Raw genomic sequence first — 17,814 nt, forward strand, 5'->3', positions numbered from 1 at the left:
AGAATCATCAGGTACAACACTTAACAATAGTCTTAGGGTACAAATAAGCAATCAAATCATACTAGGAAACAGTCAATAAAATTGTTAGAATACTAGCAACAAAGTTGCAGTCACAAGTGTGAGGTGATAAGGAGTGATGAGAAAATTAATAGTAATAATAGTGTACACTTTGTAAATAGTTGAACAGTGTTGAGGGAATTATTTGTTTAGCCGAGTGATGGCATTCGGGAAAAAACTGTTCTTGTGTCTAGTTGTTCTGGTGTGCGGTGCTCTATAGCGTCGTTTTGAGGGAAGGAGTTGAAACAGTTTATGTCCGGGATGTGAGGGGTCTGTAAATGTTTTCACAGCCCTCTTTTTGACTCGTGCAGCATACAGGTCCTCAATGGAAGGCAGGTTGGTAGTACTAATTGTTTTTTCTGCAGTCCTAATTATCCTTTTTCTAATCATCAATCCACAAATCCTTTTATGCAAAATTCTATAAAATCTATTATTTCTCTAATAAAGAATTTACTTAAAGAAGTTACTTTATCGCCAACAAAGAGGTTTTGGAGCAAAGTAGGCCTCCAAACAGCCACCAGAGGGCAGCAAAATGGAGGAAAAAATGTCTCTGCTGCCCTCTAACGATTATCTAGATTTTGATCCTGTGTTGTGTCTGGACTTTCTGCAGATGCCTTGTGCAAAGAAACAAAATTCACACCCCCAGAGCTAAACTTGACAGAACAGCCCTTAAATTTTCATATCTCTTCCTACTTCTAAGCTGCCCTTTCTATACCCACATCCTTGTGTGTTTGGCTTGGACACCTATGATCCCCTGCCTGGGCATTATGAGGGATGAAGTCCAACGTATGTGGGGGACGTAGGCTTGGAAAGGTACCCCAAAACCACAACCCTCTTTGCTGCCACCAGATCTGTAAAAATATCTCTGGAGAAAAGATAGCTAATTACACATTTTCTTGACTCTCAGCCCCATTGTAAAGAAGGCACAGAAGAGGCTGTACTTCTTGAGAATGCTCAGGAAGATAAATCTATCTCAGCATCTGCTTCTGTCCTACTACTGCACCACCATTGAGGGTGTCCTGACCTACGGCATTCTTGCATGGTATGGGAGCAGCTCTGTAGAGGACAAAAAAGCTCTACAGAGAATCATTAAAACTGCCCAGAATATCGTTGGGCTCCAGCTACCAGCCCTGGACGACATCTTTGCATCTCGCTGTTTGAGGAAGTTGCACAACATTCTCAGAGACTCTTCCCATGCTACTCACAATCTTTGTGAACTGTTGCCTTCTGGCAGAAGATACAGAACCATTAAAACTTCGGACCAGACGTTTCCTGGACAGTTTTTATCCCAGACCTATAATTGCACTTAACAATGAACTTAAGGACCACCATCAGTGAGCAGTTGGACAGGATTACTTGGTCAGTTGTGTGGATGCTTGTGTGTTTTTAGGGGGCGGGGAATTTTGGCGGGTGGGGAGGTGTTTGAGGATTGCTGTGTGTGTGTTCATGTTGAGTCTGGTCTCTGGATGTTATGTGAATTTGGTTGTATATGTATACTGTGTATATACATACAATGACAATAAAGAATTCAATTGTGCAGCTGACCAAAGATATTGCAGTTGTAGTTCACCAGCAGAATTTAATTTAAGAGACAAACTAGGAAAACAGCAGTAGAAATGAGGCTGAATTAACTCTCTAGACCAGGGGTGTCAAACAAGGCCTGCGGGCTGAAGCCAGCCCACAGGGTGCTTAATTCTGGCCCACGGGGCAGCCATGGAAACAGCGAAGGACTGGCCCACGGTGCCTCTGCCAGCAAAAATGGAGCTTGGGAGGGCCATGTGTGGCCCTCTGCCAGCCCCATTTTTGGCCTGAATGGCCTCCTGCAGCCCTCTGCCAGCAAAAGCGGCTCCAAGAAAGGGTCAGGAAAGGAGATAGGAAACGAGGAACAAAAAAGAAGGGAAGATGGGAAGAGAGCAAGGAATAGGTAGTCCTCACCTGACAACAGTTTAGTTACCATTATAAAAAAGATGTTGAGACTCTGAAAAGAGAAACAAAAATGATTATGGAAAGAAGGCTAAAACATGAAGAACGGTTGCAAGAACTGAGTATGTCTAGTCTAAAGAAGAAAGGGACTAGGGGTGATAGAGCAATGCTCCAGTATTTGAGGGGCTGCCACAAAGAAGAGGAAGGTAAATGTTTACTGGGGAATTCTGGGAGTTAAGCCCTATCTATCTTACAGTTGAGAAACATTGGGCCAGACAACTGGGGGGAAAATAACTCAGCGGAACAACAACTGAGCAGAACTTGAAGGTCCTTCAAATATATTTTTCCCAGGGCTTAAAAAAGGATTCCTGTACTTTTCTGCTGTTCAAGAGGCTGGAGATGCATTAGAAGTGTCAGGACAATCTGACTTTACATTATGATCATTCTGCAGTTCACTTATCAAGATTGGTTTTAGGTGCCTTTCTTAAAGAAAAAAAGTAACTACAGTATATAGCATAATTTTTACCTTTTAGAGTTTTCTCCTGCATTCCTGCTAAGAACGCAGCCCCTTATTTTCCTGCAGCTGGGACAGGAATCAGCATGTTGGTCTTGGTTTAGTTTTTTCTTTCTTTCCTAAGATGATTTTTTTGTCTTGTAGGTAGCGCTTTAGAGATAGGCAGGGTAGCCAAAGTGGTACAGTTGCTCACAGGATGAAGGTTCAAATCTACCCTCAGCTATGGAAATTCACTAGGCAACTATGAGCGGGTCAGCCCAGCCTACATCACACGACTGTTGTGTCAGAACAGTGTAATGAAGACATCTTCCCATGCAAGCTATTGTGGACCCTAAGTGTAAATCTGACAAATACTTAACTAAAACTCATTTATATCCCACCCACCTTCCTGCTAAGGAGACTATGGGCAGCTTGCTAGTTTGTTAAAGTTATTGCTGCCTATCTGGCTGTGGAACTCTTGGTAGGTTATAATAATAAAAAGGAAGAAAATGAAAGGAATATAACCAGAAGCAAAATAGAATAATAAAATGAAAAATAACATAATGAGAATACACCAAGATAACCAAAAAAGATAAAAAGATCAAACATATAAACATTATACAAATTAATAAAAAAGAAAACATGTTATAGAACTTCGAAGGGCAAGGATTTTTTTAAGCGATTTGGTTCATGTCGTAAGTACTTTTTGGAGGATCTGGAGGTTTGAATTCCTGAATGTGCCTGTGGCAGGGATTCCCACAGGAAAAACAGAAAGCCCGCATCCTCTGAAAGGGCAACATTTAAGAAAAAAGCACAAGTGCCATTCACATTATGAACTAGAAACTTATATCTGTTGCTTACTTCATCCTGAATACTTTGATGCTCTTAGAAGAATTCATGGCAGGACCTAAAAACGCCAAGTTATGTGTGGGGGAGCCTCTTTAGTGATTCAAGAATGCATCAGAAAGCAGGATTAAAACATCACACAACTACATATTCTTTATTGATGATTGTTACAGTCAGAGAGATACAATAAAAACTTTGACAGTACAAGGAGTTTGCAGTTGATAGTTGCATTATAAAAGCATTTCATGCCCCTCGTCTATTCTTCTTTTGCTAAAACACAGCAAAAGTCACACAGCCCTTCCTATTTAAAAGGGAACACTCTTTGTCTTATCAATAGTGGCTAAATCAAATGAGAAAAGTGAAACAAAAGACATTTGTGTTTTCTAAAATGCATACCCCCTCACCAAATGTAAATAAAGCAAAATCACCCACAGAGTGTTTTAAATAGCCACTTTCTCTGGCTTTGTGTCTCCACTTGCATTTGAACTCTCTCAAGTCATCAAAATGCATGCGTTTGTGGTGGGTAGGGAAGAGATTGGGGGTTTCTCTACCTGATCCCTAAGCTAGAAGTATCTCATCCAACCTGTTGCTCTGAGTACGCATGGGGAGTGCAATTCCCAATATTCTTAAGCCAATGAAACTAGGAATTTTGGGAGCCATAGTCTTAGCTAGGGTGCAGAAGGTAGTTTCTATAGATGTTTGATAAAAGTTTCAGCAAAGAGATTTTTTTTCCTCTCCTCCACTTGCATGCAAACCACATGTTTTGAGAAAGAACTAAGGGGAAAAGTATTCTTACCTATCAGCTGTTCCTTTTACAGAGCATTTAAAATCATGTTGGCTAAAACAAGGTCTCACTACCCCTTTGAGTGTCATGGCTGGGAGAACTCTGTATCTTCTAACCCCAATCTCCAAAGGAAAGATTAAAGAGAGCAATTCAAATATCTCAGATAGGGCCCCAGTGGTGTGAAGGGAGGGGAAGAAGCAAGATAATCCATGTAAACCAAAGGCCATGTGGGGCAGGGAATGGGTGGCACACAAGTGAAAGACATGTCTAAGCTAACAGAGCAGCACCTGCTAAAAAGAAGATATTAAAAAAGATTAGTTCAATTCTTAATGCTAAAAAAGTTAATGACACCAATGCTCAGGGCTGAGCTTGGAGCTTGCTTAATTTCTCCTCCCTAACAAGTCCCTGGTTAAAAAAATGTCTCCTCTTCCTCTTTCTCTTCTCCAGGTACAACCCCCGGTGGCCCTCCTAGGACAAATACTGGTGGCTTGGTCACTTCATGGGTGCCACTTCCAGAGCCCCAAGGTGCGTGGGCCACAGCCACGGGCAACTCAGAGGAGCTCTGGGATTCTTCGGGCACAGAGGATGGAGGATCAGAAGCTGCAGCCCATCCAGGCTGAGGATTGTCAGCGGCAGGTGCGGCAGGTGCGGCAGGAATCTCATGGACCAAGTCCAGCTGGGCATTGGCCACCCTTTGCGCCACCCGGTCATCCATGCATTGGATCCAACAGCGCAGAACACAGAACAACACAGTGAAAGTTGTGCTGAGCGCAACTGCTAAAAAGATGAACTCAAGGATGCTGAAGGTACCTGAAAAATAAGGAGCTGGTTGTTACAGGGAGTCCTCAACTTACAACAGTTCATTTAGTGCTGTAATGGGCCAATTCCACTGTGTGCCAAGCCTCACGTGAGCAACCTCAATGGTTCCGGTGCATGCCAGGTCTCACGTAGGCTGAAAACAGACACCAGGAACAAGACCATAAAACACGTCACAAGGGCAGTTAACTGAAATGCAGTTTGGTTTGCTAGTTTAAATTTACCATGGCATTGTTATTGGGAGATGCGATGCATCCACTAACATTCCTACGCATGTAACATAATGATTGGATGAAACTCACCCCTTTTGTGTGTTCCCAATAAAAAGAGTTCCCCCAACCCTGATCGGGGCAGCTCACCCAAGATAGAACCTGCGTTGGTGTCTTTCTTGATGCATTCGACCACCCAGTGAGAAGCCTTCCATATGCGGAGCAAAGCCGCATTTGGTGACCCCGACGTGATCCGCTAAAAGAAACGGGTGCGTCTCTCTTCGACTGCCTATCTCACCCGGCCGGACGAGCCAGTTGCAACTCAGGGAAGCCGTCTCGTGTCACGGATCCCTCCCCAGGAATCTTCAGCAAAGAAGACATCCTCCCTTCAGGTGAGTATGGGCGGAAAATTCTCCAAAGAGCAGATGGCACATTTGCAGGAATTAGGGGAATTAACGAGGAGTTCAATTCGTATTCTTGGGAGTCAGGGCAAAACGCTCCTGATTCCAACTAAGAAGGACCTTATTACCCTTTTGACTTACATTCACACGCAATGCCCGGCTTATCCGGATAAAGGGTCCTTGAAAGTTTCCACATGGCAGCGTTTGGGTGACTATTTTCATAGCAATCCCAGGGCTCCACCAAAAATTCTGACCACATGGAGGACAGTCATGGAATGCTTAACAATCCATGGCTCAGCGCTGACCAAGACCCCCTCCTCTGAGGGGGATCCTCCTCCTCCCTATACAGCTGAAACCAAAACAAAGGACGCTTTCCCATTAGAAACTCCCCCCCCCACTGCTCCTGAACCCACGAGTTCTCCTAACTCAAATCCAGCGAGGGATCAGACACCCATGGGAGCATTCGCACAAGCCATGATGCAGGGACGCAGAGAAGGCTCTCTTACTCTAGAGGAGCTCTCTCTCTGTCCCGTTGAATATGAAGGGGATGAAGCCGGAAATATGGTGCCTAGACTTGAACCTTTATCCATGAAATTAATTAGAGATTTAAAACAAGCCGTGGCCATGTACGGCATCCAGGCACCATATGTCAGAGGCTTCATTAACACCATCAGCACCTCCTTTTTCATGTTACCCTAAGATTGGAAGGATCTTTTTCGCATGATACTGACAGGACCACAGTACGTTGTTTGGGAATCAGACTTTCGCACCGAAGCTGAAAAATTTGCCCTCGATCATGGTAGGGTCGCGAGAGCAGATCACATTTGTGGTATGGGTCAATTTAGGGACTTAGCAACTCAGGCGACACTCCCACAACGTACCCTTACCTTTGCCAGTATTATTGCAATCAGAGCCCTTGACAAAGTTGATGATCCTACCTCTGGCATCGTAGGATCTTTTCAAAAGTTATTCAAGGCTCAAATCAGCCGTATGCCGAGTTCGTAGAGGAACTTCAGAAAGCCATTCATAGGCAAATCTCTAATGTAGAGGCCCGTAGGGAGCTTCTGTTAAAACTGGCTGTTGAAAATGCTAATGAGGATTGCAAAAGGATTCTGCAGCCTCTATCTGCCCGAGGGGGGGCTTCCCTCTCGGACTATCTAAAGGCTTGCAGAATCGTGGGGACTGTCTCCTACAATATGGAGCATCTGGCTATGGCTTTGCAGCAAGCAAACTCTCAGAACAGGCCGGCCGGAAACTGCTTCAATTGTGGGAAACCTGGCCATTTTAAGGCACAATGCAGAGCCAGAGACAATACACAAAACAACACCAAGCCTAAGACAATATGCCCCAGGTGCAAGAAAGGGTACCACTGGGCAAGTCAGTGTCGCAACAACAATTCTCAGCCACAGGGAAACTAGAGGAGGGGCGATCAGCCAGCCCCACTCCCAAGGCTGACTCCATATCTTTCCACCTAATTGCCTCCGAAGATATGGAAATTGACATCCCAGGCACTGTTTACTTTCTCCCCACATGCCTGAAAACGATCCCCCCTGCCATGACACCCCTCATAATCTATCCCATCCGAGACCTCATGGCAAGGGGAATCATTGCTTCTCCGTTTTTGAGAGACTCCGATGACTTTTCCTCAGTAGCCATGGCAGTAATTGGAAATACTCCCACAAAAATTAGCAAGGGAGAATTAGTAGCAACCGCTATTCCAGTACCTGTTAAAACAGATGATGCATGGGCATTTACTGTCCATCAGACAGTAGAACAAGCCAGGCCTGTGTTACAATTTACAATCCATAACAAAGTCTTCTCGGGTCTCTTAGATACTGGAGCTGATGTAAGTGTCATCCGAACGGCTGAGTGGCCGGACGATTGGCCTTTGGAAACTGCCCCAGCCGTTCGGGGAGTGGGAGGAGTTCAGCACGCCCACCGTAGCAAACACTGGCTACCGGTGAGTTCTTCTGATATTTCTCGCACTGCCTACCTCCAACCTTTGGTCCTTCCACTGCATACTAACCTGTGGGGCCGTGATCTTATGTCTCAACTTAATGCTAGACTCATTATTGATTAATGGAATCTTTTGCTAGAAATCCACTACGGTTGCAATTAAAAACCACAGAACCTGTGTGGGTAGATCAATGGCCCCTCACTATAGACAAACTAGAGGCCCTGCACTCACTTGTTCAGGACCAAATTGTCAAAGGGCACGTTGAACCATCTGTCAGTCCATATAACACCCCCATATTTGTTATAAAGAAAAAGTCAGGAAAATTCAGGCTATTATGTGATTTGAGAGCCGTGAATGCAATTATAAAACCAATGGGGGCATTACAATGTGGTCTGCCAAATCCCAACATCATCCCTGAGAAATTTGATTTAATGGTCATTGATTTAAAAGACTGTTTTTTTTCTATCCCTCTGCATGAACAAGATCGTGCCTTATTCGCTTTTACACTACCTCGTTTAAACAACTCCTCTCCCTCCTCCCGCTTTCAGTGGAAAGTCCTACCTCAAGGCATGCTTAATAGTCCCACCATGTGTCAACACTATGTCAACAATGTCTTGCTACCCTATCGTTCAGCTTTTCCACAATTTCTGGTGTATCACTACATGGATGATATCCTTGTTGCAGCTCCTGGGCCACCGGGTACGGTGTTCACTTCATTCTCTTTCCTGAAAGCCGTTCTTGCAGAAGGAGGTTTGTACATAGCACCTGAAAAGGTGCAAGTACTAACTCCATACGCATATCTGGGCTATAAAATGCTTTCTGCTACTGCCTATCCTTCACTTCCCTCTTTGTCTCTACCTTCTCAACCCACCTTGGTTCAACTTCAGCAATATCTGGGTACCATAAACTGGGCCCGACCTTTCCTGTCTTTAACCACTGATATTCTTTCTCCATTGTTTGAAGCCCTTACCTGGGGGAAAAAGCCTGCTGACATAATATCCTTGCAGCAACCTCAGTTTCAAGCAATAACTCTCATAGAAGAGAATATCCGAAAAATATGGGTAGACAGAGCTGCTGCCAATATTCCTTTAGATATGGTCATTTTGGCCACCCCGAGGCTTATGACCGCGGCAGTAACTCAAAAGGACCAAAAACTCCACATCATAGAGTGGATCCATCTTTCCCATACGCCACGATGCTCCATCACTTCCAAATCAGCTCAATTGGCTCAATTGATCATAAAAGGTAGGAGTCGTGCAAAATTACTTATGGGAATAGATGTCTCCACACTTTTCATTCCTTTTTCACTGCAAATATGGGAACCTCTATTCCAGAACTCCCAAGAAATCCAGTTTGCCTTAGCTGACTGGCCTGGACTAGTTTCCTGCCACCCGCCCGCTGATCCACGTTTTCAAATCATTCGGACAATACCCATTTCTTTCTCCTCTCCCATCAGCAAAGGCCTTTGGTCAACGCCTTGACAATTTTTGCTGATGGCAGTAGGGAAAGAGGAGCATGCGCTATGGCAAAGGAATGGGGTGTGGCACACTAAAACCACCCCTGTGCAAACATCACCACAAAGGGCTGAGCTTGCTGCAACCATATTAGTCTTCCAGAATTTTAACGAACCCATCAACTTGATTTTAGACAGCCTATATGTTACTCAAATAGTCTCTACTATCCATGACTCTTACCTCTCTCCTGCTATTGATAAAAACCTCATCTCTCTTTTTGTTACATTACAACACCTTGTTGCACAGCGTCAACATCCTTTCGTTGTAGCACACATTCGTAGCCACCAACCTTTCCCAGGAATCCTCCAGGAAGGCAATGATGTGGCTGATCAAGCGGCTGCAGGCATCATGACATCACACACATTGACTCCTTGGGAGAGTCATTCTTATTTCCATCAAAACACCAAAGCTCTCATGAAACATTTCAACCTCACTATGGCCGAAGCCTCAGCCATTAGACAGCAGTGCCCCACCTGTAGTCAACAAGCCCATTCCATTCCCTTAGGGGTAAATCCCCGCGGGTTGAAAGCCTGCGAAATATGGCAAATGGACATTACTCAATTTCCCTCATTTGCCCCCTGGAAGTATCTACATGTTACAATTGATACTTATTCAGGGTTCATAATGGCAACTCCGCAAAGAGGAGAAGCCTCCAAACATGTCATCAATCATTGCATTCGCACTTTTGCATCGTTGGGACGCCCAAATGAAATAAAAACAGATAATGGTCCTGCATACACTAGCACAGCTATGTCAGAATTTTGCGCTAAGTGGCAAATTACCCACAAATTTGGTATTCCTTATAACAGCCAGGGACAAGCCCTGGCAGAGAGAACTAACTTAACGCTAAAAACAGCGTTAGAACGACATTTGATCAAAGGGAAAAGAACCCTTGGCCTCCCGGCGATGCAAGACACCCTTAATCTCTGTCTTTATACACTCAACTTCCTCAACCTCTCTGGCACCCCTGCTATGACAGCAGCGGAGCGACATTTTTCCTCCCCTCCCCTGATTCTCCCAAACCACAGGTATACTACCGCCAACTGCCAGACCCTACTTGGAAGGGTCCTGCTGCTCTCCTCACCTGGGGTCGTGGCTACGCAGCCATTCAGCTTCCAGATCATGTCCTGTGGGTTCCTGGACGGCACATCAGACCATACCACCCCAAGGTAGAAAAGTCACCACCTGCAGACATATCAACATGATTCGTCCCGTTGCCTTGCCGACCCTCTTCCTCCTTCTTGCCGCACATGCCTCCAAGGTCTCCATTCCATCTCGAGTGACATACTTCACGCCAGGTACTCCCCTCCTGCTGACCTGCACCGCATCTGGGGACATCTTTCCCCCCTATCTCAGATGGTCAACGCTCCCTAAGCCGTGGCCCCACATCTCCAGCAATGCTTCCTTCCAGATCAACACTTTTGAACATCCCCCTCGAACTACACTCCTCATACTTCACCCTACTGCCACCACCTATTATTGCTCCGGTCGACGCCTCTATGATTCCATAAGCAACATTTATGAATCCTGGACAGTCCTTAGACCCCGTTCACCTCGTCATTATCACAGACAATTTGCAAGTCAGCCTGACATTTATGCTCAGGCCACCCCTTTTCTACATCGGATTAAGAGATCGCAGAACTCTGCCAGCGCATTAGATGGTTGCACCCCCTGCCTGACCAAAACCACGCAGGCAGGCTCCACTCAACTAACCCTCATTTACCATACCCAACAACCGCAGAAGTGCCTTCCTACGGGAAAAACTTGCCAAAACAATGGGACCATGTACCATTTATGCAAAATGAACTCAAAAACCATCTGCTACGATCCCAAGGCAGCTGTACGTCTCAACGTCACCTTATGGGCGGGACTTCCAAAAACCTCTGGCAGATCCGATCCTGAAGGGGAAGGAAAACTTTATTACCTAAACCACACCACCGTGCTCAAGGACGGTACTAACCCAATTGTTTTAATCTTTGATGTTTGTGTTGCTTGTTCTAAACCAGGGGGACATTCATGCGGGTCGGATGACTGGAAATCAACGTACTCCCACAATCATAAATACTTGTGTCATGCGCCCATTAACTGGGCCATGGGGAACCCCAACCACTGGACCCCTTGTGGAGGTTCCGTTGAGTGCTCGGGTTGGTCTTGTGTCTGTGATTATACCGGGGGAGGGTACTCAGGTTGCAATCATCTGTCACATTTCAAACGAATATCAGGGTCTACCACAGACAATAAGGTAGAAATCACTATCTCCAGGCAACACCCTGCCTTGGAAACTTATGGTATAGGGATTGATGGCACAGGAATAGACCCAAATACTTACATTACCATAAAACTGAAATAATTTATGAAGGCAAGGAAACATCATTAGGCTGGTCAGTATATAATAATTTAAGGAAATTAGAAAAAGCCCCTGATACCAGCATTATTGCAAAAAACTTGTTCATGGATATGGCAGAAAAAATTGCAAAACAACTTGCAGTAACCAATTGTTTTGTCTGTGGGGGAACCACCACAGGAGAACAATGGCCATGGCAAGCCTTAGAAGCCTCGCCATCTCTGTTTAATAACATGTCTTCTGTAGGAAACATAACAGCTAGAATAGTTTCCGATCCACTTATCTGGACAATTACCACTAACTTAATTTGTAGAAACTGTTTTTCCCGAAATGGATCCACTCCAGTAGGATACCTCCTTTGCTTAGGTACATGGGATAACTCCTACCAGACTTGGACAGCACCTGACAATGCTACCACCACACCTGCCAAATTCAACACCTCCCTCCTACCTTATCTCTATGACACAACATCCTCTCAAATTTGGACAGCTCCAAATAACATGTATTGGATTTGTGGTAACCTAGCCTATCCGTCCCCTCCAGCAGATTGGCAAGGGTCATGTGTATTGGGGTGGATAAGACCTTCCTTTTTCCTCCTACCGATCTCCATTAAGCAAGAACTGGGCATCCCTGTGTATGATACATAGGTTCAATCTTACGAACTGTTGTCTTCAAATTGACAAAGTTGGCAAAGTAGTAGCACAATTAACAACTGAGATGCGACAATTAACCTACAATCCTAATCAAGTATGGCAAGGTATTGATTTTAAGAATATTTTTAGTTCTTGGTTCTCTAAACTACCAGGATTACAAGCCATAGTAGCTCTCATAGGTATGATTGCTGCAGGATGCGTTATTCTTCCATGTGTGTTACCAATATTTGTTCGTACCATCTCCAATAGTCTGTCTTTATTAGCTGAAAAGCGAGCCATTGCACAGGTTAATGCCCTCTGGGAAAAAGAACCTCTGTACAAAGTCATACCCTCAGAAGACCCCGATGCGTGCGCTCGCACAAGTTTTTGCATGGGTAGTGATGAAGATCCAGAAGAATTTCCTCCATATAAAACTAAAACAGAGGAGATGCTGTAATGGGCCAATTCCATTGTGTGCCAAGCCTCACGTGATCAACCTCAATGGTTCCGGTGCATGCCAGGTCTCACGTAGGCTGAAAACAGACACCAGGAACAAGACCATAAAACACGTCACAAGGGCAGTTAACTGAAATGCAGTTTGGTTTGCTAGTTTAAATTTACCATGGCATTGTTATTGGGAGATGCGATGCATCCACTAACATTCCTACGCATGTAACATAATGATTGGATGAAACTCACCCCTTTTGTGTGTTCCCAATAAAAAGAGTTCCCCCAACCCTGATCGGGGCAGCTCACCCAAGATAGAACCTGCGTTGGTGTCTTTCTTGATGCATTCGACCACCCAGTGAGAAGCCTTCCATATGCGGAGCAAAGCCGCAATTTAGTGATCGTTCAAAGTTACAATGGCACTGGAAAAAGTGACTTATGACCGTCTTTCAACCTCCCACCACACTGCAGTATCCCCATGGTCACATGATCAAAATTCACATTCGTGATGGTTACGGTGTCCTGGGGTCATATGATCCCCATTTTTGACCTTCTGACAAGCAAAGTCAATGGGGAAGCCAGATTCACTTAACCACCCTGTTACTAGCTTAACTGCAGTGATTCACTTTACAATCAATGGTCAAGAAAGATTACCAAATGGGGAAAAACTCACTTAACAAAATGTCTCACTTAACAAAAGTTGTGGTTGTAAGTTGAACCCTACCTGTACTTGTTCTCCTAAAGATTTGGGTGCCATGCACTCTCTCTCGTGAACTCTTTTCCTCTTTGAGTCTTTCAGCAAACCCTCAAATGCAGGGGTCTTCAAACCTGGCCACTTTAAGACATGTGCACTTCAACTTCAAGAATTCCCCAGCCAGCCATCCTGGCTGGAGAATTTTGGGAATTGAAGTCCACAAGTCTTAAAGTGGGTAAGTTTGGAGACCCTTGCTCAAATGCCTCCCCTTTCTAGAGAATTGTTCTGCATTAATAACAGACTATGGCCTCTTCATCTTCCCAGTAACCTGCACTACCATGAATTAATTTGCCCATTTGCAGAGTTTCATGCCTAGCCATTGTGGCTTATTGAATTCACAAGGGGATAACATGCTAAGCCACAATGTATAAGCTGTAACAAGCTAGGTTCCCAGATTGCCAACCATGATAGTTTAGTTTGATATATGATTCTGGCCACTAAAAGTTATTTACCAGCCAGAGTCAACATCTGCAGAAGATCAAAGCCTTAGTAGTCATGGATTTAGTTACAACACAAAGGCCTGCCTGGATTCTGAGTGGTACTAAGGCTAAGCAATAAACATGTTACCTTTTAAAACAACTATCCAAAATTATCTGCTTAACAATTATCCATGGTTACCAGTCATGCTTTGTTGATTAGAAGTTTAACCCCCCTCCCCTTATTTTGTTGTTGAATTTGTTATTTACCAAATTATTTCAGCTTGGCTGCCTGCTTTATATTTTAACTTTTTTTCTAGTTTTATATGCTACCCCAAGTTGAGCAGCCAATAAATTTAAAATAAAACAATTGCCTAGGTCTGCAATTACAAGATGCATAAAATGTGCAGGTTGGATGCATACCAAAGACTCCAATATTGGTTTGAGAGGCAGCAGCTACACTCATACAACAGGTTTAATTTGGTTAATCCATATTCTGACTAAAGATACAAATCAACAACCATCTCTGGGCAAGAACAGCAGAATTAGCTACCAAAATACTTAATTAAGCTATTCACTGCTGCACAAATGAGACTGCTTAGTATAATTAGGGTAAGCACAACCATGATGTGCTTTGCAAACAGGACATTCAGTAAAGATGGCTTTGCCAGCCAACTGCTAGAGAGGTACAGGTAGTCCTCAATTTAGTTCATTTAATTCAAAGTTACAACAGCACTGAAAAAGTGACTTATGATCATTTTTCACACTTATGACCATTGTTGCATCCCCATGATCACATGATTCACATTTGGATGCTTGGCAACTGTTGCAGTGTCCTGGGGTCATGCGATCCCTTTTTTGCAAACTTCTGACAAGCAAAGTCAATGGGGAAGCCAGATTCACTTAACCATGTTACTAATTTAAGAACTGCAGTGATTCACTTAACAAATGTAGTAAGAAAAGTCATAAAATGGGGCAAAAATCACTTACATTTCTTAACATAAATTTTGGGCTCAATTGTGGTCATAAGTTGAAGACAACCTGTATTTGCATATATATTAGGAAGAGGTAGTTTGATTGACTAATGTACCTGCATACCTATGAACACACTTTTATGATTTTTCTTGGGAATGATATAGAATTTGAGCTTCACTTTCATGTTTCTTCACAATTTGTTATTCTCAATTCCTAGCCATCTCTCATCCAAGTATTAACCTGGTCCAGCCTTGCTTAGCTTTAGGCAATTATCTAGTTATATCTAGTCTCCTGCTATGGATTTTTTACTTAACCCAGTGTTCCTCAAAAGCTTGCAATTTTGTGATATGTTGACCAACTCCAAGAATTCTCCAACAAGCATGGCAGACTGAGGAATTCTAGGAGGCGAAGTCAAACGTGCCAAGTTTGAGAATATTAAGTTACACCACCAATTTTATTTTGGAGTAAGCCAAGGCTTACACTCACACATGGGATAGATTGTCTATGTTGAAGACACCCCCGTTTGACAGTCAATATACAAATGGCCCCCAAAATGAGAGATGGATGCCACTATCTTACTGAGCTTCTGAACTGCGGGACCAACAGAATCTTCAGGCTCTTGGTCCTCTGTCTTAACCTGGGGACAGCTTTCCTGGTCTAGGCGCTCCTTTGTGGATGAGCAGCAGTAGGAGGCTGTGCAGGTGCCACAGCAAAACATCTCCTTTTGGTTGTCTTGTGGGGGGCAGCGGAAGGTCTCAATGGGACTTGCCTTTCCGGGCACCCATTTGTTGCATTGCTCACCTTCCATAAGAGGAACCGCAGCATCTAATTGAGAAAAAAAGAACATGTGAATAAGTCCTGCTATACTCATACATTCACAGACCCAATCGCCTTTAGGAATAACGGCAAAGTTGCAGGGGCAAGGAAAACAGTACCTCATAAGTTTGATTAGCTACCTTATAACTTGGGATTACAAACTAAAAACTAAGTACCGGTACTTAAATACATTTAACAGAACTTTTTTTTTTTAAAGAGGGACTTTATAAACAGCGTAGGTGATGGTATGCAGAAGGTCATCCAACACTATTCTTAGCTCAACGCAGCAATGGAAGACGGTGGACTCGGAAGGCTGACCATTTGTGCCACGCCAGTTCCGAAAACTTACTCCACGAAAGCTCCACGTTCTCCACGCGTGTCCTCATCCGGCGGTGGAGAACGCGGGCCCAGCAGCAAACACTTCAAACAGCTTTGCGCACTTTGCGCAGTCAAAAGACGGCGCAGCGAAAGGCAGCAAGGAGGCCGGTTGCAGCTATTCCGTTACTCACTGCCCCTTCCCCAACCGCCGTAGACCATACTCCTCCTGACCTGGTGGGTCGGTGGGAAAATGGTTAACTTCTTGCGCAGAGGCGTAGAGGCGAATCCAGAACCGGCTGCCTTCCTTCGCCGGCGGATTGGCAGCGCGTGTCTTTCCTGGGCTCGTGGAGGACCTTGGAGCTCGGTGTAAGGAACACTCCTCGGAGGCGTCCAGCAGCGGCGTCCCGTAGGGCCCAAGCCGGCACGTGTCGCTCCGGCCAGCCCCAGCGGTGTGTCCTAGGAGGAAGAACAAGAGGAGAGCTCTGGACAGAGGCCACGCCATGGTGGAGAAGCGCCCTAAACTGCAACCTGCGTCTTTTTTCCAGCCCTCCTTGTCTGAAATACCGCTTTATTAAGGTTGGGGAAAGCAATTGACTTCATCTGGCCAGGTGAATAGCTATCTACTCCACCCATTCACAGCTGAACTGGTGCAGAAACCTGCAATATAGACGATTAATCCCTTGGTTTATTCCAAAGAAGGACTTGTGTTTGGAGCTAGAAAACTGGCTTAAAATTCCTGATTCATGTTGGTTTTGAAGATTAATCAAAGTCAAGGCTGCTTTTGGCTAAAATGTCAACATTTGGAGTTGCAGTTGGGCAAAGTTTTAGCCTGCCTAAAAGTAATATGATTCTCAATTCTTCATAAGAGTCCTAACTATACTAGGACACTGTGAGGTTCCCACAACATGCTAGATTTTGGTGAAAAATGTTGTTTGTGGTCCAGCCTTAATGGTTGTTATAGCAAGTTTTGTGAATCAGACTTCCACATTAAGCCATAACATGAGGAGTCCTTGGTGCTCTCTGAGTTTTTCTTGCAGACGTTTCATTACCCAAACTAGGTAACATCATCCATACTAGCCATGATGATGATTAACACTGATGTTATCTAGTTGGGTAATGAAACGTGCAAGAAAATCACCAAATCACCATTTCAACCCTGAATTACGATTATTCTCCTTTATTGGCAAATCTCAATGGTTTGTTTGTGCCATGCTGTAGAAAGCTGCAGTTGATCTTTGTTGGCCCAAGTTGAAGATATTGTGGGAATATGACTTATATTTGATGGCATTGACAAAGGCGCTTAATAGATTTTAAGAGAAAAGTGTCAGTTCAGCCAGTGGAACATAATCCTGGTCAATGTGTTTTATACCATGAATGTGAGCCAAAACAACATGGAGATTAATTTACGGAATGGTATAGGAATGCCAAATAGATCACATGGGGGATCCATCCCCTCTGAAACAGCAACTTTTTTTTTTTTTTTAAAGAGCAGATCTGCCTCCCATGGAATGAACCAGAAACTTACATTTATTGCTTACTTCATCCTGCATCCTTTGATACTCTCAGAATTCATGTCAGGACCCCAAAACCCCATGTAGAATCTCTTCAGAGGCAAGAATCCAGCAGAAACCAGGATTAAAACATCACGCAAACACACTCTTTATGATTGTTACATTCAGAAAGATACAATAAAAACAGTGTGGACAATTGCATTTAAAAAAGCATTTCAACCCCCTTGCCTGCCTGTTCCTTTTTAGGTCTACCACAGCAGCAATCATACAACTTTCCTGATTTTTTAAAGTATGGTCCTTGCCTTGTCAATTAGTTAAAGCAAATGTGAAAAGTTTTTTAAAATGTGTATTTTTAAACAGCATATCCTTACATTAAATATGAAAAGGATGGAAAACCAAATTATCGCATCCAACATTTAAATGGTCACTCACTCTGACTTTGGTTTGTCTCCACTAACATTTGAACTCTCAAGTCATCAAAAAAGGGAAGAGAGTGGATTTAGGTGGTTCTCTACCTGAGCAGTAAGCTAGAAGTGTCTTGTCCAACCTATCACTCCGAATGCAACTCCCATAATTCTAAGCCAATGAAAGTAGGAATTCT

Source organism: Notechis scutatus, chromosome 10 (assembly GCF_049901735.1).
Source record: "Notechis scutatus isolate UNSWTSFEM ecotype Mainland chromosome 10, rNotScu1.2, whole genome shotgun sequence".
Lineage (NCBI taxonomy): Eukaryota > Metazoa > Chordata > Lepidosauria > Squamata > Elapidae > Notechis > Notechis scutatus.